Source organism: Triticum urartu, chromosome 3A, assembly GCF_056163025.1.
Source record: "Triticum urartu cultivar PI428250 chromosome 3A, HENAU_Tu73, whole genome shotgun sequence".
Classification (NCBI taxonomy): domain Eukaryota; kingdom Viridiplantae; phylum Streptophyta; class Magnoliopsida; order Poales; family Poaceae; genus Triticum; species Triticum urartu.
In genome coordinates this window covers 246,166,722-246,188,373 of record NC_141875.1, presented here as the reverse complement: position 1 = coordinate 246,188,373, position 21,652 = coordinate 246,166,722, and positions in this window count along the sequence as shown.

Here is a 21,652-nt window from a genome sequence, read left to right as displayed (position 1 = left end):
AAGTCACTTTACCCGTACCGTAATGCATGATCCCATGATCAACCACTTGATCACATTGAGCTCATTATGATGATGCATTACCGAGTGGGCCCAGAGATACCTCTCCGTCATACGGAGTGACAAATCCCAGTCTCGATTCGTGCCAACCCAACAGACACTTCCGGAGATACCTGTAGTGTACCTTTATAGTCACCCAGTTACGTTGTGACGTTTGGCACACCCAAAGCACTCCTACGGTATCCGGGAGTTTCACAATCTCATGGTCTAAGGAAATGATACTTGACATTCGGAAAAGCTCTAGCAAACGAACTACACGATCTTTAAGCTATGCTTAGGATTGGTTCTTGTCCATCACATCATTCTCCTAATGATGTAGTCCCGTTATCAATGACATCCAATGTCCATAGTCAGGAAACCATGACTATCTTTTGATCAACGAGCTAGTCAACTAGAGGCTCACTAGGGACGTGTTGTGGTCTATGTATTCACACATGTATTACGATTTCCGGATAACACAATTATAGAATGAACAATAGACAATTATCATGAACAAAGAAATATAATAAGAACCATTTTATTATTGCCTCTAGGGCATATTTCCAACACGAACTGAGCTGCCTGCGGGGCCACCTAGAGAAATGTGAGGGTTGGTTTTACTCGTAGCTAGTCTCATCCGGTGTTGCCCTGAGAACGAGATACGTGCGACTCCTATCGGGATTTGTCGGCACATCGGGTGGCTTTGCTAGTATTGTTTTACCATTGTCGAGATGTCTTGTAACCGGGATTCCGAGTCTGATCGGGTCGTCTTGGGAGAAGGAATATCCTTCGTTGACCGTGAGAGCTTCTGATGGGCTAAGATGGGACACCCCTGCAGGGATTTGAACTTTCGAAAGCTGTGCCCACGATTATGGGCAGATGGGAATTTGTTAATGTCCAATTGTAGAAAACTTGTCACTTAACTTAATTAAAATGGATCAACCGCATGTGTAGCCGTGATGGTCTCTTTTCGGTGGAGTCCGGGAAGAGAACACGGTCTCGTGTTATGCTTGAACGTAAGTAGTCTAGGATCACTTCTTGATCGTAGATTCTCGAACGTGCTTTGCCTTCTCTTCTCGCTCTCAATTGCGTATGTTAGCCACCATATATGGTAGTGCTTGCTGCAGCTCCACCTCATACCTTTACCTACCCATAAGCTTAAATAGTCTTGATCGTGACGGTGTGAGATTGCTGAGTCCCCGTGACTCACAGATTACTTCCAAAACCAGATGCAGGTGCCGATGATACCAGTCCAGGAGATGCGTCTGAGCTCAAGTGGGAGTTCAATGAGGACTCAGGAGGATACTACGTTTCCTTTCCAGACGATAAGTAGTGGAGCCCAGTTGGGGCGATCGGGGATCTTATGCATTTGGGGTTGTCCTTATTTTGGTTCCTTAGTCGGACCTTGATTGTATCGGGATGATTGTAATGCTATATTTATGTATTGTGTGAAGTGGCGATTGTAAGCCAACTCTGTACCTCTTTCTTATTCGGTACACGGGATGTGTAAAGATTACCCCTCTTGCGACATGCCTACAATGCGGTTATTCCTCTAAGTCGTGCTCCGACACATGGGAGATATAGCCGCATCGTGGGTGTTACAGACTACACTGGGTTTTCTCTTTCTTACCTCGAAACCTATCAACAGGCTGCTCCAGGCTTCATTCAATCCACTCTTGGCAGACTGAATCTTCTTGATCACCGCACCCATAAGGACATGGTGCTCGTCCACGACGGAGGCACCTCGAAGTGCCTCCATCAGGTTATCCGGCGCCCCTGGATGGACAGGGGCCGCCGGTGGAAGCGACGCACGCCCCTCCTTCAAAGGGGGCTACTCACCCGACTCTAGAGCCATATGGGTCTCCAGAATCTTATTCGGCTGAGGGCCGAACTGGATGTGGCCCTCTTCGCCAGTCTCCATGGGGATCGGCTCCCCCATGTGTCCGGAAGTGGAGGTCTCGCCTTGTGGCGCCTCCCGGACAGCGTCCTGGGCTCCTCCCCGGTTCGGAGAGGTCCTCTAGGATAACACTTTGGTGTCGTCCCTGGCCTCGGGGGAATAAGCAGGCGGTGGCGACACGCTCGCCATCAACGACGGAGCCAACGAACCTCCAGATGATGATCGATGGATAAGGTCGCGGGACGGACTGCGATAACACAATGAACTATGTTAAGTTAATGAAGAGAAAGGGCCGGATGCGCGCATGAGCGAGCCATGTCACTTACGATGCGGCCTGGGGCTTAGTGCGGGGGTGTCTTTCCGGACTGCTATCAACGCCCCACGCGGTGTTGACCGCTGGAATGTTCTTCCCCTTCTTGGGCGCTTCCGCCTCCGGATGCGCCGAAGCCGCACTCTTCTTCTTCCTCTCCTCAGGGGGAGGGTTGTTTTCCTCCTCCTCCTCCTCCTCCTCCTCTTCCTCGCCATTGTCCTCAGGGACAGAGGAATGAGCTTCATCATCTTTGGACGTCACATCCGAAGTGCCCTTGCAACGGGGGCGACTCTTGGCCCCCTTGGCCTTCTTCTCCGGTGCCTTATAAGGCGCCGACACCAGCATCTTCGCTAGACGTGGAATGAACGGTTCTTCAGGCAGCAGAGCCGGACACTGGATCCGCTTCGCCCTCTCCATCCAGTCCTGGAAATGCAATGATAAACTCAGACATCATCCTTGAAACAATTAAGTTGGGGATACATCGAGAAATAACATACCTCGCTGCAAGGTGTCTACAATCGTGACCCCGGTCTGAATCCATGGCCGACGATTTCTCATTAACCTTAAAGAGCAATTTCCATGCACCTTCGTGAGTAGTCTCGAAGAGCCTCACCAGGGTCTGATCCTTCTTCGGGTTGAACTCCCATAGGGGATGGCTTTGGCGCTCGCACGGAGGGATCCGGCAAACTAGCATCACCTGGATCACATCAACGAGCTTGACTTTCTTGGTTACCATGCTTTGAACGCGCGTCTGCAGCGCTATCAGCTCGTCAGGTAAACCCTAGTCCGGATTCTTCTCGACCCAGGAGGTGAGTCGCATGGGAGCGCCGGAGCGGAATTCGGCAGCTTCGGCCCAGGTGGTTCCGCGAGGTTCTGTGATATAGAACCACTGCTTCTGCCACTCCTTTACCGTGTCCATAAAGGTACCTTTGGGGCAGGAGACGTTGGACAGCTTGCTCACCATGGCTCCTCCGCACTGCGCGTACTGTCCATCCACCACCTCCGGCTTCACGTTGAAGACTTTCAGTCACAGCCCGAAGTGGGGTTGGATGCGGAGGAAAGCCTCACACACAACGATAAACACCAAGATGTTGAGGAAGGAATTCGGGGACAAATCATGGAAATCTATCCTGTAATAATACATCAGATCGCAGACGAAAGGGTGGAGTGGAAACCCTAGCCGTGGAAGAAATGGGGGAGGAAAACTACCCTCTCGGTGGGCTTTGGTGTGGGGACGACTTGTTCTTCGGTCGGCAGGCGGTGAGTGATCTCCTTCGCCAAGTATCCGGCCGCCGGAAGCTCTGTAATGTCCTCCTCCTTGATGGAGGAGACCATCCACTTACCCTGACCTCCGGATCGGGACATGGTTGCTTGAGTGGAAACGAGATGAGAACTTGGGCGCTGGAGCTCGAGATTAGAAAGGCGGAGGCAGAGAGAGGGCGTGGGAGAGGAAGAGGGATCCCTTATCCCCTTATAAAGGCAACGAATATTAAATGCGTCCTCACTCGCCTTAAGATTCGCCTATTCCCAAGGGCTGTATAAACGGCACGGTTAGGTTACCGATGCCCGCATTGATGAGAATCCCGCGATAAGGGGACACGATCTCTGCTTTTACAAGACGTGCCAATGGCAACCTCGTCTCGGGACGTGGGGCGTCGAAACATAAAAGCGGTTTGGAATTGTGACTGGGCAGACGTGATGACATATTGTAAAAAGCTGTCAGCAGATTAGACTTGTGTAAAAATATATTCTCTCTGCGGTTATGTATGGTGTGTGTGACAGGTCCGGATACTATTATCGCATCCAAAGACTATCTTGAAGTTCGGATAGGAGGGAACACACCTTGCAATGCCGAAGACAATTTGCGTGCCGGACTCCTCGTCATTTAAGCCAGGTTCAGGGGCTACTGAGGCAGTCCTGGACTAAGGGGTCCTCGGGCGTCCGGCCTGTTGTCCATGGGCCGGACTGATGGGCTGTGAAGACATGAAGGCCGAAGACTGTACCCGTGTCCGGATTGGACTCTCCTTGGCGTGGAAGGCAAGCTTGGAAACTGAAGATTCCTTCTTATGTAACCGACTCTATGTAAACCCTAGATCCCCTCGGTGTGTATATAAATTGAAGGGGTTAGTCCGGAAAGGATATATTCATTACCATAGTCATACATGCTAGACTTTTAGGGTTTAGCCATTACGATCTCATGGTAGATCAACTCCTGTAACACTCATATTCATCAATATCAATCAAGCAGGACATAGGGTATTACCTCCATAGAGAGGGCCCGAACCTGGGTAAACATTGTGTCCCCTGTCTCTTGTTACCATCGATCCTAGACGCATAGTTTAGGACCCCCTACCCGAGATCCACCGGTTTTGACTCTGACAGCGGTGTCGAGCCTCCAAGGTGATTAAGTGGCTCTCACTAAGCACGTGGCGGTTTACTAAAAGACAGATCACCCACATTTGACACCTGTCCAGTGGCGTGTCAAGATGACAAGCAGAAGGTGGCTAAGCGGTGATATAAGCTTGCTGGGGATGCACCCCCGCACGCCACCTAGGGTAGCATTTATGACATTTTTCCTAAGTGCCAAAGTTAGGTATGATAGCACTGTTGGCTATGTAATCACAAGATAATGTCCATTTTGCCATTGTGGTTACCCCTTGAGCTGTAAAAGCAGGCCCAAGGCAACCTAGAGAAGGATTCGGACCCTCTCACACTTGTACTTGCGTAGCAGCTCCCCAGAGGCCATCTTGCCGGGTTTGAGCGCTGCGTGTCATCGTGTTCCTCCATCCAATCCACCAAAGTAGGAGTAGGGCTTTACACTTCTCAGTGGCCCGAACCTAGGTAATAACCACCAGTGTCATGATCGTCGTGTTGCTTCATCGCCAATGTGTTCTCCCCCAGGCCAGACCACAAAGGGGCCCGTAGCCCCATAGGTGACTGTGTCCACCCACGACATCTTTGGCACACCAAGTAGGGGTAGTCTCTTACGCGAACCCAAAGTTGTGAACAACGCGTCGATCTTCATCATCATCTTCTCCGTCCATGGCACCCAAGAAGAAACCGACGCGACTGCACACCCCTCCACTTCAAAAGGCCCCTCGCACGCAGCTGCGGACAAAATAGACGTTGAGGCAGCGTTGGGTGAGGCGGGTGCTGCGGGCGACACGACCGGTGAAGGCCCCGCTGTCGTTGTGTTCCCTGTGGCTGAAGCTGCAGCGGGAAACGCCGGGGATGGGCGTCGTCCACAGCATCCTGACGAGCTTGGCCCAGAAGCTATGGGTGGAGGGAATACTCAGTCTCTACCTCCCTACCGCACTGGCGGACGCAGTCGCAACAGCGACAACCGCTCCGGCGCAAGCCGCGATCCTCCAGCTGCTCTCACTACGGGCGCGGCTACAAGGCGCACACCTTGCCCAGAGCAAGACATGCAAGACAGAGCGCCGAATGGGGCTGTCGACCCCAAAGCACAGCCTGCTCACCGCCAGACCGCCCTGGCATTCGGTGCACGGCGGCAAGAACGCAGCGACGTTCTTGCTAGTTCTACTAGGAGCCAAATGATGTCTCGCTCTGCCTCATTGGCCATGCAGAGCACAGCCTCAGAGGCAATGGCACGGGCCCAGCTCCTGTTGAATTTTCCACCAGCGGCAGACAAGATGGATGAATGGAGAGCCACCATCCAGAGCTTGATTGGCTTTGCTGAAGCTGGTAAATCACAACATGCGGCACCATCACGATGCCCGCGAACGACGATGGCGGCCCGGGCTGATGGTCGTGTCGAGGGGGCTACACCAACAGCACAGTCCCCTTCATGACGGCAGGCCCCCAGAGGCAGCCACAGCGAACCCAGTGTGTCGATGAGCCCGATGAGACGTCGATGGTTTCGTCTAGCCCACAGTCCTACCGGGACTAGCCGCAGGTTCTGGAAGACCGGTGGAAGGAAGACGCGCGCGTCATCATAGAGCGACGTTCGGAGGCACACCGTCAATCCAACAGACACAATGACCCAGACGTTGACGAACCTGTGCCTAGTGTCGGCGGGTACTTGCCTTATGAGGTTGGGTTCCCTGCCTTCACTCACGAGCTGCCGCAGGTCTGCTGGCCATCTGGTCGAGACTTCAAGCCTGAACTGCTGAAAAAATATGGCGACAAGTTAAACCCAACAGAGTTTTGGGGCATTTATACGATTGTCGTTCAAGCCACCGGGGGCAGAGATGAGAAGGTGCTCGCCAACTATTTCCCTTTGGCGCTCAAGCCAAATGTGAGATCATGGCTGATGCACCTGCCGGAAAACTCTATTTCATCATTGGCTGACTTCTGCAATGAGTTTGTTGGCACCTTCACAGGTGGCCACCAAGAGCCTGGACAGCCCAGTGACTTGCAGGTCCTTCTGCAGAAGGAAGGGGAGGATCTGCGTAAGTACATACATCGGTTCAGTCGAGTACACGGTAACATTCCAGAAATACACCCCGCTTCCGTGATTGCCGCGTTCCATTCGAAGGTGCACAACAGGATGAGGCGAGCCAAAATGAATGTTTGGTTGCCCAAGACCATCAACAAGTTGTACAACTTGGCGGATAAGTGTGCCTGGGCTAAAAAAAGGAAGACGACTCCCCGGAGAGGAGGCTAGCGTCAAGGTCTATTCAGATGATGATGATGGTACCGCCAACCCGAGGAGGAGAAATCGGAGGTGCAACAGGAAGCAAAAGGAGAAGGCAGTGTTGGCCTTTGAGAGCTTTGGCAATCTTAGTGCCGGCAAGAAGGCAAGACCAAGGCCCCTGGCAAGGGAGCTGCCACGTGCGCTAATTGCTGGGAGGCCGTGGCAGCAGAGAAAGCCGGGCAATTCGACGATCCATACTGAAAAATCCACCGCACCAAGGCCCATGATCTCCAACGTATCTATAATTTTTGATTGCTCCATGCTATATTATCTACTGTTTTTGGACATTATTGGGCTTTATTATCCACTTTTACATTATTTTTGGGACTAACCTATTAACCGAAGGCCCAACCCAGAATTGTTGTTTTTGCCTGTTTTAGGGTTTTGAAGAAAAGGAATATCAAACGGAGTCCAAACGGAATGAAACCTTTGGGAACGTGATTTTTAGGAAGATTATGATCCGGGAGACTTGGACCCTGCGTCAAGAAAAGAAACAGGAGGCCACGAAGTAGGGGGGCGCGCCTAGCCCCACCAGGCGCGCCCTCTACCCTCGTGGGCCCCCTGTTGCTCCACCGACGTACTCCTTCCTCCTATATATACCTACGTACCCCCAAACAATCAGATACGGAGCCAAAACCCTAATTTGACCATCGTAACTTTCTATATCCACGGAATCCCATCTTGGGGCTTGTTCCGGAGTTCCGCCGGGGGGGCATCGATCACAGAAGGCTTCTACATCAACACCATAGCCACTCCGATGAAGTGTGAGTAGTTTACCTTAGATCTTCGGGTCCATAGTTAGTAGCTAGATGGCTTCTTCTATCTTTTTGGATCTCAATACAATGTTCTCCCCCTCTCTTGTGGAGAACTATTTGATGTAATCTTCTTTTTGCGGTGTGTTTGTTGAGATGATGAATTGTGGGTTTATGATCAAGTCTATCTATGAAAAATATTTGAATCTTCTCTGAATTCTTTTGTGTATGATTGGTTATCTTTGCAAGTCTCTTTGAATTATCAGTTTGGTTTGGCCAACTAGATTGATCTTTCTTGCAATGGGAGAAGTGCTTAGCTTTGGGTTCAATCTTGCGGTGTCCTTTCTTGGTGACAGTAAGGGCAGCAAGGCACGTATTGTATTGTTGCCATCGAGGATAAAAAGATGGGGTTTTCATCATATTGCATGAGTCTATCCCTCTACATCATGTCATCTTGCTTAAGGCATCGCCTTAAATCGTGAGAATGAGAATGTAGGTATTGTTGTCTTTGGTAGTGATACCGCTATTAAAGAAGGAGATCTTGTCAAGCGCACTGTGTTTTTAACTTAATACTCTAGATGCATGCTGGATAGCGGTCGATGAGTGGTGTAATAGTAGTAGATGCAGGAAGGAGTCGGTCTACTTGTCTCGGACGTGATGCCTATATACATGATCATACCTAGATATTCTCATAACTATGCTCAATTCTGTGAATTGCTCAACAGTAATTTGTTCACCCACCGTAGAATACTTATGCTCTCGAGTGAAGCCACTAGTGAAACCTATGGCCCCCGGGTCTATCTTTATCATATTGATCTCCTACTACTTAGTTATTTCATTTGCTATTTACTTTGCCTTTATTTTACTTTGCATCTTTTATCATAAAAATACCAAAAATATTATCTTCTCATATCTATCAGATCTCACTCTCGTAAGTGGCCTTATAGGGATTGACAACCCCTATTTGCGTTGGTTGCAAGGATTTATTTGTTTTGTGCAGGTGCGAGGGACTCGCGCGTAGCCTCCTACTAGATTGATACCTTGGTTCTCAAAAACTGAGGAAAATACTTACGCTAGTTTGCTGCATCATCCCTTCCTCTTTGGGGAAAACCAACGCAGTGCTCAAGAGGTAGCAAGAATGATTTCTGGCGCCGTTGCCGGGGAGGTCTACACAAAAGTCAACATGCCAAGTACCCATCACATACCCTTATCTCCCGCATTACATTATTTGCCATTTGCCTCTCGTTTTCCTCTCCCCCCACTTCACCCTTGCCGTTTTATTCGCCCTCTCTCTCTCTCTAACCTCCCTCTCCCTCTCTATTTACCTCTTTTTGCCCGCTTGCTTTTTGTTTGCTTGTGTGTTAGTTTGCTTGCTTGTCACGATGGCTCTACCAAAATTTGGTGACCTTCACCTTAAAAGATTAGAAGAGATCGAAAGCAATGCCAGGAGTTTCATGGTCTTGCAATTTGAACATAATAGTTTCTTCAGAAATGAGCTTAAAGAACAAAAAAGTTTTATGAGTTTTATGAATAAAGAGCTCGATGATATGTCTAAAGAATTTGACGGTTTAAGATCCCAAATTTCTCATCTTGAGAAATTAACTGCTGAAATTTTGGATAGGTAGGCTACCTTAGTTAATAAGAGGGCCGCTAAACCGGATTGCTATGAAAATAAAGATGAAGATCTAAAAGTTATTGATGTGTCCCCTATTAAATCTTTGTTTTGCAATATGAATCTTGATAATGATGGGACTGAATATGATCCACCTTTACCTAGAAGGCGTTCCAAGAATTCGGAATTTGTTGATCTTGATGCTAAATTTGATAAAAGTGGGATTGAAGAAATGAAAACCCTAGATGTTGCTAAACCCACTATTATGGATTTAAAGGAATTTAACTATGAAAATTTCTCTTTGATTGATTGTATTTCCTTGTTGCAATCCGTGCTAAATTCTCCTCATGCTTAGAGTCAAAATAAAGCATTTACTAAACATATCGTTGATGCCTTGATGCAATCTTATGAAGAAAAACTTGAATAGGAAGTTTCTATCCCAAGAAAACTTTATGATGAGTGGGAACCAACTATTAAAATTAAAATTAAAGATCATGAATGTTATGCTTTATGTGATTTGGGTGCTAGTGTTTCCACGATTCCAAAGACTTTGTCTGATTTGTTAGGTTTCCGTGATTTTGAAGATTGCTCTCTAAACTTGCACCATGCGGATTCCACTATCAAGAAACCTATGGGAAGAATTAATGATGTTCTTATTGTTGCAAATAGGAATTATGTGCCCGTAGATTTTATTGTTCTTGACATAGATTCCAATCCTTCATGTCCTATTATTTTGGGTAGACCTTTACTTAGAACGATTGGTGCAATTATTGATATGAAGGAAGGAAATATTAGATTCCAATTTCCATTAAGGAAAGGTGTCGGTGTCAAAACCGGCGGATCTCAGGTAGGGGGTCCCAAACTGTGCGTCTAAGGCGGATGGTAACAGGAGGCAGGGAACACGATGTTTTACCCAGGTTCGGGCCCTCTTGATGGAGGTAAAACCCTACGTCCTTCTTGATTTATTATTGATGATATGAGTATTAGAAGAGTTGATCTACCACGAGATCCTAGAGGCTAAAACCCTAAAAGCTAGCCTATGGTATGATTGTTGTTGTATATGATCTATCGACTAGCCTGGCCTCGATTTATATAATGCACCAGAGGCATAGGATAACAAGAGGACTAGCCGAATACGCCAGTGGGGAGGAGTCCTTGTCTTGATCGCCATGTCTTGTGGAATCTTCCTTGTATGCGGCAGCTGTCCGAACTGGCCCATGAGTATGCAGCCATGGGGGTCCTCGGCCCAATCTAACAGATCGGGAGATGACATGGTGAGTACCCCCTAGTCCAGGACACCGTCAGTAGCCCCCTGAAGCGGTCATCAAGTTAGGGACGCTCCTCGATTCTTCCGAACCATTCTTCATCTTCGGTCGTCGGTCTTGAAAACTGGTTCAACAAATCTTCCCATCTTCGATCTTGCGGATCGCCGAAATGCATTCGACAAGTTTACACGTCGGGTATCCGAGGAGCCCCTTTAAGTTTCTGGCCTTTATCAATGCCTTTTTATTTTTATGCCACACCTCGGGTTTGAAGTTGTTCCCGGGCGGCAGCGTCCTCTTGCGTTCGAGCTCCAATGCCGGACTGCATTCGAGGTATCTTTTGCAGCCGAGCACCAACGCCGGACCGCTTCCTAGCTCTAACGCCGGAATGTATCTGAGCTCCAACGCCGGACTATGTATCCGAGCTCCAACGCCGGACTATGTATCCGAGGTGTCATAAATCACCTTGGTTCAAAGAAGTTTGAAGGAGTTTAGCCGAGCTTAATGCCGGAAATGCCCTCTATGGAGCCAGCCACTAGTGCCCGAGCTTTATGCCGGACTACTTCCGAGGTGGTGCACCACCCCGAATGTGGGCCGATATTTGTCAATATTTTTGATTGGTACAATTTATTCTGTGCCGATATATATAGCCAGTAGCCCACAAGGAGGGTATCGGTCTAAAACACGAGATGCACATGAAGGATGACATCAGACCGCTGATCCCAGTAGCCGCTGAGACTCAGGTTGATTTGCAAAATCTGTCTGAGGATCAAGTCCTAGCTCGGCAGAATACTTTGGGACACAAAAAGCGGCATGCTCAGTCCTTGAGACTCAGGTTGGGTGCGGCCGACCAACCTGAGGATCAAAATCTCCTCGGAAACTGTATTACACTTAAAATTTTCTGCATTGGACAGGCAATGCAGTAGCCACCGAGACACTGGTCGGGTGCCAACACCAGATCAAGGGACCGATGTGCCGCTTTAATATTTGTAAATAATAAGCCCGAAGCCCAGTAGCCCCCGAGCCTTAATGCAGGCACGGGTGGCCTAATTAAGGATTGATATCCATAGTAAAATCACAAATTATGTGTAATGACTCTATGTATCCAAGTACTTTACGTCATTAATGCTCGGATCTGCATTGTACCAAACTTTGTTGACCGACCATCGGCTTCCACCTCCTCGGCCAATACCCGAGGAGTGTTTGTCCTACTTTATAAAGCCTTTATGAGGGTAAAGATTTACAACAAACAAGGCAATCTGGCCATACGGTTTTATAAACAAAGGTATGCAGAGAGATATGTTATATTACTGTTTAACAGAAGGAATGTCTTCCAAAGAAAATAGTCCCGCTATTGGTTCCTTTCTTTGGGTTGTCATGCTAAGGATGATCATGAAACCTCAGCTCCAATCTAAGAGGAAAATATCGAGGATTTAGTTTGGGAGGCCAGTTAATAGCCCGGTAGTGTTCAGCGACAGCCGAGGTCAAGCCGTAAACACTTCGGCCATTGTTATGAATGGCCCGTCATTTAACACCGTCATCGGATCGCTGACCAGTTTACGCTTATTGTGATAGTCAGTTTTCGAATTTCTCCACTGAGGTGCTTAACCATGTGAGCTAGAAGCACAATCGCAGTGGTTCTCCCTTTGCACACCTAGCCGAACAAAGCAGAACGTAGGAGGCAAGCGCAGGAGCCGGGCAACCCAACTATTGACCGAAGACACAATTCGAAACCGATGCATATATAGCAATATCTGAGAATGTTTTTGCCGAATCTCTAAAGGTGTCCGGCAAAGCACTGTGAGACTTGTGCTGAAAACACACAAATAGTTTAAAAGTGCCATAAGCTTGGAAAACCAAAAAAATGTCAGTAAAAACTTGACGTCCGAACAAGATCAAGTGTTCGGTGCCAATCCGAAAATTGGTCTTAGAGAAACAAAAAAGAGTGCTTCTGTCGTGCTTTAACATTGCACATCCAATGTCAAAACTTCAAGAGGGTCAGCCTACGACTCCAGCCTCCTATCCCGAAGGCGGAGTGCTTCTCGTTAGACCAGTTTAGCGAACTAAACTCGAGCGGTCACTAGAGAGAAAATGGGTTATCTGGCTATTGACCACACACTCATGTCGAAAAAGGAGCGATAGAAAAAGACTTTGCAACGACCAAGAAGAAAACACATTTACTATAAAATAGCTCATATAAATTTTAGGAGCCCCCAAGCGACTTGGGTAAAAGATTTTATGTATAATGATTGTATGTACCGAAGTACTTATATCTTATCTTTGTTCAACCGAACTTTAAACGCGTCTAAACCGACCGTCGGCTTCTCCCTCTTCAGTCAAGGACCAAAAAGTGTTATGTACTCTACCTGTCGAAAATATCGACAGTGTTTCCGATAAGCAGGCAACCGGGCCATAAGGCTGTGACAGACAAAGCACGCTCAGGGAACTTATGCTATATTACAGACGAAGTGTAAGAAGCATCTTTGAAGAAAATAGTACCCCCACTGATACCTTTCTTCGGTGCTCATTATTACTATGAGACTTGTGCAATAGATTTTTCGTACTCATGAGTTCCATTGTGTGCCGACCATGATTGAAAACAATAAGAGCGCTAGCTTTCGGCTTCACCCAGTCTGAGGTCAGAGTTCGGAGGACCCGGTCGTGACAATCGCAGAGGTGCTCCCTTTACTCCCTACCCGAACAATCGGGAACGTAGGGGTAAGCACAGGAGCTAGGCAACCCAGCTTGCGAATCGCTTAGGTCAATATGGTGCATATTGTGGCGTAATACATGAACAAGGAATGAAGCCGTACAAGTATAATCATATGCAAGAGGAAAAGCTCCATCAAGGGAGCCCCCAAGTAAACGGGATATTTGAATATGTGTGTCACAAACAAAGTTTGGACAAGGGAATTTTTTACAAGCAACTTTTTTCCAAAAAAAGTATAATGCTTGGTCGAATTGAACACAAGTTAAAAATTAAAACTTTGAGCATGAAAGCGACTTAGCTGGTTAATGTGTTCGGCATCGATGACGCGGTCCGAGCTTGATGCGGGACAAGGTACCATCCCCAAGCCGGTCCCGAGGTGGCGGAGCGGAGAGCTCGACACGCTGAAGTGGTGACATAGCACGGTCAATGCAGGCCGGCAGAGTGACGCCGAAGTCTCCGGATCATTTTCCTATGCACAAAGAATAGTGCAAACCGGAGATAATAGTAATAATAATAATAATAATAATAATAATAATAAAATCATTGCATAATAAATAATTTATGCAAAGTGAGTAATAAAAGAAAGATGGCCTGGCGCCAAAGTCAATGTCGATGCAGGGCGTCGGCGTGATGCGGTAAAGGCGTGACAAAGCCTGAATTCACAGGTCAGTCCGAGCTCCGGATGCGGCGTTCGCCGGACTATGTATGGAAACTGTCCGAACCACCATGCGACTGTCGTTAATGCGGCCACCATTTGATAGACCTGTGTACATATGATGGACAAACTAGAGTAATAACTCCTTGGGAAAAATGAACCCAAACAAGCAAAAAATACTGGGATTAATAGCACCTGGTTTATTTGTTGTAGCAATCCGAAGGAAGGTGATTCCTAAAATTGGGACTCGATCTGCACACCCATTGCCTGATGGGCGATAAAACGACGGCATGGCAATGCTGGCAAAGGTTGGCTCGCCGAGGCAAAGCCCTCGGTCCAACTAACTTGACGGAGTTGGTCGGCTAGTGATGCAGAAGTGTCCGGAGTAGGTTGATGAAGAGATGGCGAAGCCCCCGGTCCAGCCGAGATGTCGAAGCCTTGATGTCAGCCGGTGAGTCGAAGTAGGTCGGCGTGATGGACACCAGCTTGAAGAAGCAATAGTGTGGCCCTGCCGATGCAGGTCGTGACATGGTCGATGCCGGCTTGATGAAGCGACCGTGCGGCGATGCCGGTATGCCCGCTCCGTGTAATCCGTGGGGCGGCGATGTTGGTGATGATTTAACCTTCGCGATGATGGACTCTTGTTCGGCTTGCCGAGATGATGATCCGAAGAAGTTGAGCTCGGCTCAACAAAGTGAAGACGTGTCTAGCGCGGGTCGGCAGCCGTGGAGCAATATTGCCGGACTGGTTTGACACCAGCATGATGTTAAAGATCATGTTCAAAAGATCTTAAAATTAGTGGGATGTGTTCGGGAACAAAAGACAATACCCCATACAAAACTTCCTTCAAAAGGGATGTCCGAAATCTCGTTCATAAAAAAAGACGAACTCGGGTCGGATTCGTTTTCGCGCAGAAAACAGATCCGAAAAGTGATGCACTAATCGGAAGGTTCCCGGAGTTTGGACGGTCGGATCGAGCTGAAATTTTGAGAGGTCGTAAATATAGGAATTTCTCATCCGATCAACGGTTGGATCTTCCAAAGGACGTCCGAGATAGAAGCTGGACACCACACCCTAAACTCATCCAGATTCCCGTCCAGATTTGACACGGCTCCGGTATATCGTGGATTGCCAGAGATTCCTCCATCGGAACTCGACGAAATTTTCCAGGGTTGTTGTAGACTCAATTCCGCACAATTCCAACAAAGCGATCGTTAAAAATACAGTTGAGGAGGCGGTGGCGGCGGATACAAGTTTGTTGTCCAGAAAAACAGCACGGTCGCCCGAGGGCAATGTTGACGTTGAGCCCCCGGTCTCCCTGGATGATTCCTCCATGATCTTGATAGAGATCGGAGTTGATGTTTATAAAGGCCCTCATCCGAACATGACGATCGGAGGTAGGGCGCAGTCCTTGGTCAAACCAAGGTGACTAGTCGAGCTGGTGACGAAGATGCCGAAGTCGCAGTTGATCTGCAGGTGAGCCATCAACCCTTTCCCGAACACACAGTGAAACTCTCAATGAAAGCAACAATGACGGTGTCAAAACCGGCGGATCTCGGGTAGGGGGTCCTGAACTGTGCGTCTAAGTCGGATGGTAACAGGAGGCAGGGAACATGATGTTTTACCCAGGTTCGGGCCCTCTTGATGGAGGTAAAACCCTACGTCCTGCTTGATTTATTCTTGATGATATGAGTATTACAAGAGTTGATCAACCACGAGATCGTAGAGGCTAAACCCTAGAAGCTAGCCTATGGTATGATTGTTGTTGTATATAATCTATCGACTAGCCTGGCATCGGTTTATATAATGCACCAGAGGCCTAGGATAACAAGAGTCCTAGCCGAATACGCCTGTGGCGAGGAGTCCTTGTCTTGATCGCCAAGTCTTGTGGAATCTTCCTTGTATGCGGCAGCTGTCCGAACTGGCCCATGAGTATGCGGCCATGGGGGTCCTCGGCCCAATCTAACAGATCGTGAGCTGACGTGGTGAGTACCCCCTAGTCCAGGACACCGTCAAAAGCCATGGAACACTTCCCTAGAAATAAAATTAAATTACCTTATGAATCTATTATGAGAGCCGCTTATGGATTTCCTACCAAAGATGGAAATACCCAGATCTATTCTTGCTTGTTATGCCTAGCTAGGGGCGTTAAACGATAGCGCTTGTTGGGAGGCAACCCAATTTTAGTTTTATTCCTTACTTTTTTCTCCTATTTAGTAATAAATAATTTATCTAGCCTCTGTTTTGATTGTGTTTTTTGTGTTTAATTAGTGTTTGTGCGAAGTAGAACCGTTGGGAAGACTTGGGGAAAGTCTTGTTGAACTTGCTGTAAAAAACAGAAACTTTAGCGCTCACGGGAACTACTGACATTTTTATTTGGAAAGTGATATTTAGTTAATTCTTTTTAAAGATGATTAACAGATAAATTCCTCATGTCCAGAAATTTATTTTAGAATTTTTGGGGTTCCAGATCTTGTGCTAGCTACGGATTACTATAGACTGTTCTGTTTTTGACAGATTCTGTTTTTCGTGTGTTGTTTGCTTATTTTGATGAATCTATGGCTAGTAAAATAGTTTATAAACCATAGAGAAGTTGGAATACAGTAGGTATAACAGCAATATAAATAAAGAATGAGTTCATTATAGTACCTTGAAGTGGTCTTTTATTTTCTTTCGCTAACGGAGCTCACGAGATTTTCTACTTTAAGTTTTGTGTTGTGAAGTTTTCAAGTTTTGGGTAAAGATTTGATGGACTATGGAACAAGGAGTGGCAAGAGCCTAAGCTTGGTGATGCCCATGGCACCCCCAAGATAATCTAAGGACATCTAAAAACCAAAGCTTGGGGATGCCCCGGAAGGCATCCCCTCTTTCATCTACTTCTATCGGTAACTTTACTTGGAGCTATATTTTTATTCGCCACATGATATGTGTTTTTCTTGGAGCGTCTTGTATTATTTGAGTCTTTTCTTGTTAGTTTACCACAACCATCCTCTCTGTACACAAATTTTTAGAGAGCCATACATGATTTAGAATTTGTTAGAATATTCTATGTGCTTCACTTATATCTTTTGAGTTATATAATTTTGCACTAGTAGTTCACTTATATCTTTTAGAGCACGGTGGTGGATTTGTTTTATAGAAACTATTGATCCCTCATGTTTCACTTTGATTATTTTGAGAGTCTTAATAGCATGGTAATTTGCTTTAAATCCTAATATGCTAGGTATTCAAGAATAAAAAAAATATCTTATGAGTGTGTTGAATACTATGATAAGTTTGATACTTGATAATTGTTTTGCGATATGGAGATGCTGATATTAAAGTCATGATAGTTGAGTAGTTGTGAATTTGAGAAATACTTGTGTTGAAGCTTGTGATTCCCGTAGCATGCACGTATGGTGAACCATTATGCGATGAAGTCGGAGCATAATTTTTTTTGATTGCCTTCCTTATGAGTGGCGGTCGGGGACGAGCGATGATCTTTTCCTATGAATCTATCCCCCTAGGAGCATGCGCGTAATACTTTGCTTTGATAACTTGTAGATTTTTGCAATAAGTATATGAGTTCTTTATGACTAATGTTGAGTCCATGGATTATACGCACTCTCACCCTTCCACCTTTGCTACCCTCTCTAATGCCGCACACCTTTCGCCCGTATCATACACCCACCATATACCTTCCTCAAAACAGCCACCATACCTACCTATTATGGTATTTCCATAGCCATTCCGAGATATATTGCCATGCAAGTTTCCACCGTTCCGTTTATTATGACACACTCCATCATTGTCATATTGCTTAGCATGATCATGTAGTTGACTTCATATTTGTGGCAAAGCCAACATTCATAATTCTTTCATGCGTCTCACTCTTGATTCATTGCATATCCCGGTACACCGTCGGAGGCATTCATATAGAGTCATATTTTGTTCTAAGTATCAAGTTGTAATTGTTGAGTTGTAAAAAAAATAAAACTGTGATGATCATCATTATTAGAGCATTGTCCCAGTGAGGAAAGGATAATGGAGACTATGATTCTCCCACAAGTCAGGATGAGACTCTAGACGAAAAAAATAAAAAATAAAAGAGGCCATAAAAAAGAAGAAGAAGAAAGGCCCAAATAAAAAAAGAAAAAAAATGAGAGAAAAAGAGAGAAGGGACAATGTTACTATCCTTTTACCACACTTGTGCTTCAAAGTAGCACCATGATCTTCATAGTAGAGAGTCTCTCATGTTATCACTTTCATATACTAGTGGGAATCTTTCATTATAGAACTTGGCTTGTATATTCCAATGATGGGCTTCCTCAAAATGCCCTAGGTCTTCATGAGCAAGCAAGTTGGATGCACACCCACTTAGTTTCTTTTTGAGCTTTCATATACTTATAGCTCTAGTGCATCCGTTGCATGGCAATCCCTACTCACTCACATTGATATCTATTGATGGGCATCTCCATAGGCCATTGATCCGCCTAGTTAATGTGAGACTATCTTCTCCCTTATTGTCTTCTCCACAACCACCACTCTATTCCACCTATAGTGCTATATCCATGGCTCACGCTCATGTATTGCGTGAAGATTGAAAAAGTTTTGAGAATGTCAAAAGTATGAAACAATCGCTTGGCTTGTCATCGGGGTTGTGCACGATTTAAATATTTTGTGTGGTGAAGATAGAGCATAGCCAGACTATATGATTTTGTAGGGATAACTTTCTTTAGCCATGTTATTTTGAGAAGACACAATTGCTTTGTTACTATGCTTGAAGTATTATTATTTTTATGTCAATATGAACTTTTGTCTTGAGTATTTCGGATCTGAATATTCATACCACAATTAAGAAGAATTACATTAAAATTATGCCAAGCAGCACTCCGCATCAAAAATTCTGTTTTTATCGTTTACCTACTCGAGGACGAGCAGGAATTAAGCTTGGGGATGCTTGATACGTCTTCAACGTATCTATAATTTTTGATTGCTCCATGCCATATTATCTACTGTTTTGGACATTATTGGGCTTTATTATCCATTTTTATATTATTTTTGGGACTAACCTATTAACCGGAGGCCCAGCCCAGAATTGTTGTTGTTTTGCCTGTTGTAGGGTTTCGAAGAAAATTAATATCAAACGGAGTCCAAACGGAATGAAACCTTCGGAAACGTGATTTTTAGGAAGATTATGATCCGGGAGACTTAGACCCTACGTCAAGAAAATAAACAGGAGGCCACGATGTAGGGGGCGCGCCCACCCCCACCAAGCGCGCTCTCCACCCTCGTGGGCCCCCTGTTGCTCCATCAACGTACTCCTTCCTCCTATGTATACCTACGTACCCCCAAAATATCAGATACGGAGCCAAAACCCTAATTCCACCACCGTAACTTTCTATATCCACGAGATCCCATCTTGGGGCCTGTTTCGGAGCTCCGTCGGAGGGGGCATCGATCACGGCAGGCTTCTACATCAACACCATAGCCTCTCCGATGAAGTGTGAGTAGTTTACCTCAGACCTTCGGGACCATAGTTAGTAGCTAGGTGGCTTCTTCTCTCTTTTTGGATCTCAATACAATATTCTCCCCCTCTCTTCTGGAGAACTATTCGATGTAATCTTGTTTTTGCGGTGTGTTTGTTGAGACCGATAAATTGTGGTTTTATGATCAAGTCTATCTATGAACAATATTTGAATCTTCTCTGAATTCTTTTATGTATGATTGCTCTCTAAACTTGCACCTTGCAGATTCCACTATTAAGAAACCTATGGGAAGAATTAATAATGTTCTTATTGTTGCAAATAGGAATTATGTGCCTATATATTTTATTGTTCTTGACATAGATTGCAATCCTTCATGTCCTATTATTCTTGGTAGACCTTTCCTTAGAACGATTGGTGCAATTATTGATATGAAGGAAGGAAATATTAGATTCCAATTTCCATTAAGGAAAGGCATGGAACATTTTCCTAGAAATAAAATTAAATTACCTTATGAATCTATTATGAGATCCACTTATGGATTGCCTACCAAAGATGGCAATAACTAGATCTATTCTTGCTTGTTATGCCTAGCTAGGGGCGTTAAACGATAGCGCTTGTTGGGAGGCAACCCAATTTTATTTTTATTCCTTGCTTTTTTCTCCTGTTTAGTAATAAATAATTTATCTAGCCTCTGTTTTGGTTGTGTTTTTTGTGTTTAATTAGTGTTTGTGCCAAGTAGAACCGTTGGGAAAACGTGGGGAAAGTCTTGTTGAACTTGCTGTAAAAAACAGAAACTTTAGCGCTCACGAGAACTACTGCCATTTTTATTTGGAAAATGCTATTTAGTTAATTCTGTTTGAAGATGATTAATACATAAATTCCTCACGTCCAGAAATTTATTTTATAATTTTTGGGATTCCAGATCTTGCGCTAGCTACAGATTACTACAGACTATTCTGTTTTTGACAGATTCTATTTTTCGTGTGTTGTTTGCTTATTTTGATGAATCTATGGCTAGTAAAATAGTTTATAAACCATAGAGGAGTTGGAATACAGTAGGTATAATACAATTATAAATAAAGAATGAGTTCATTACAATACCTTGAAGTGGTCTTTTATTTTCTTTCGCTAACGGAGCTCACGAGATTTTCTACTTTATGTTTTCTGTTGTGAAGTGTTCAAGTTTTGGGTAAAGATTTGATGGATTATGGAACAAGGAGTGGCAAGAGCCTAAGCTTGGGGATGCCCATGGAACCCCTATGACACCTAAAAGCCAAATCTTGGGGATGCCCCGGAAGGCATCCCCTCTTTCATCCACTTCTATCGGTAACTTTACTTGGAGCTATATTTTTATTCGCCACACGATATGTGTTTTGCTTGGAGCATCTTGTATTATTTGAGTCTTTCCTTGTTAGTTTACCACAATCATCCTTGCTGTACACACCTTTTGAAAGAGCCATACATAATTTATAATTTGTTAGAATACTCTATGTGCTTTGCTTATATCTTTTGAGTTATATAATTTTGCTCTAGTACTTCACTCATATCTTTTAGAGCACGGTGGTGGATTTGTTTTATAGAAACTATTGATCTCTCATGTTTCACTTAGATTATTTTGAGAGTCTTAATAGCATGGTAATTTTCTTTAAATCCTAATATGCTAGGTATTCAAGAATAATTTTTTTCTCTTATGAGTGTGTTGAATACTATGATAAGTTTGATACTTGATAATTGTTTTGAGATATGGAGATGCTGATATTGAAGTCATGCTAGTTGAGTAGTTGTGAATTTGAGAAATACTTGTGTTGAATCTTGTGATTCCCGTAGCATGCACGTATGGTGAACCATTATGTGATCAAATCGGAGCATGATTTATTTTTTGATTGCCTTCCTTATGAGTGGCGGTCGGGGACGAGCGATGGTCTTTTCCTACCAATATATCCCTCTAAGAGCATGCGTGTAATACTTTGCTTTGATAACTTGTAGATTTTTGAAATAATTATATGAGTTCTTTATGACTAATGTTGAGTCCATGGATTATACACACTCTCACCCATCCACCTTTGCTAGCCTCTCTAATGTCGCGCACCTTTCGCCGGTATCATACACCCACCATATACCTTCCTCAAAACAGCCACCATACCTACCTATTATGCCATTTCCATAGCCATTCCGAGATATATTGCCATGCAACTTTCCACCATTCCATTTATTATGACACACTCCATCATTGTCATATTGCTTAGCATGATCATGTAGTTGACATCGTATTTGTGGCAAAACCACCATTCAT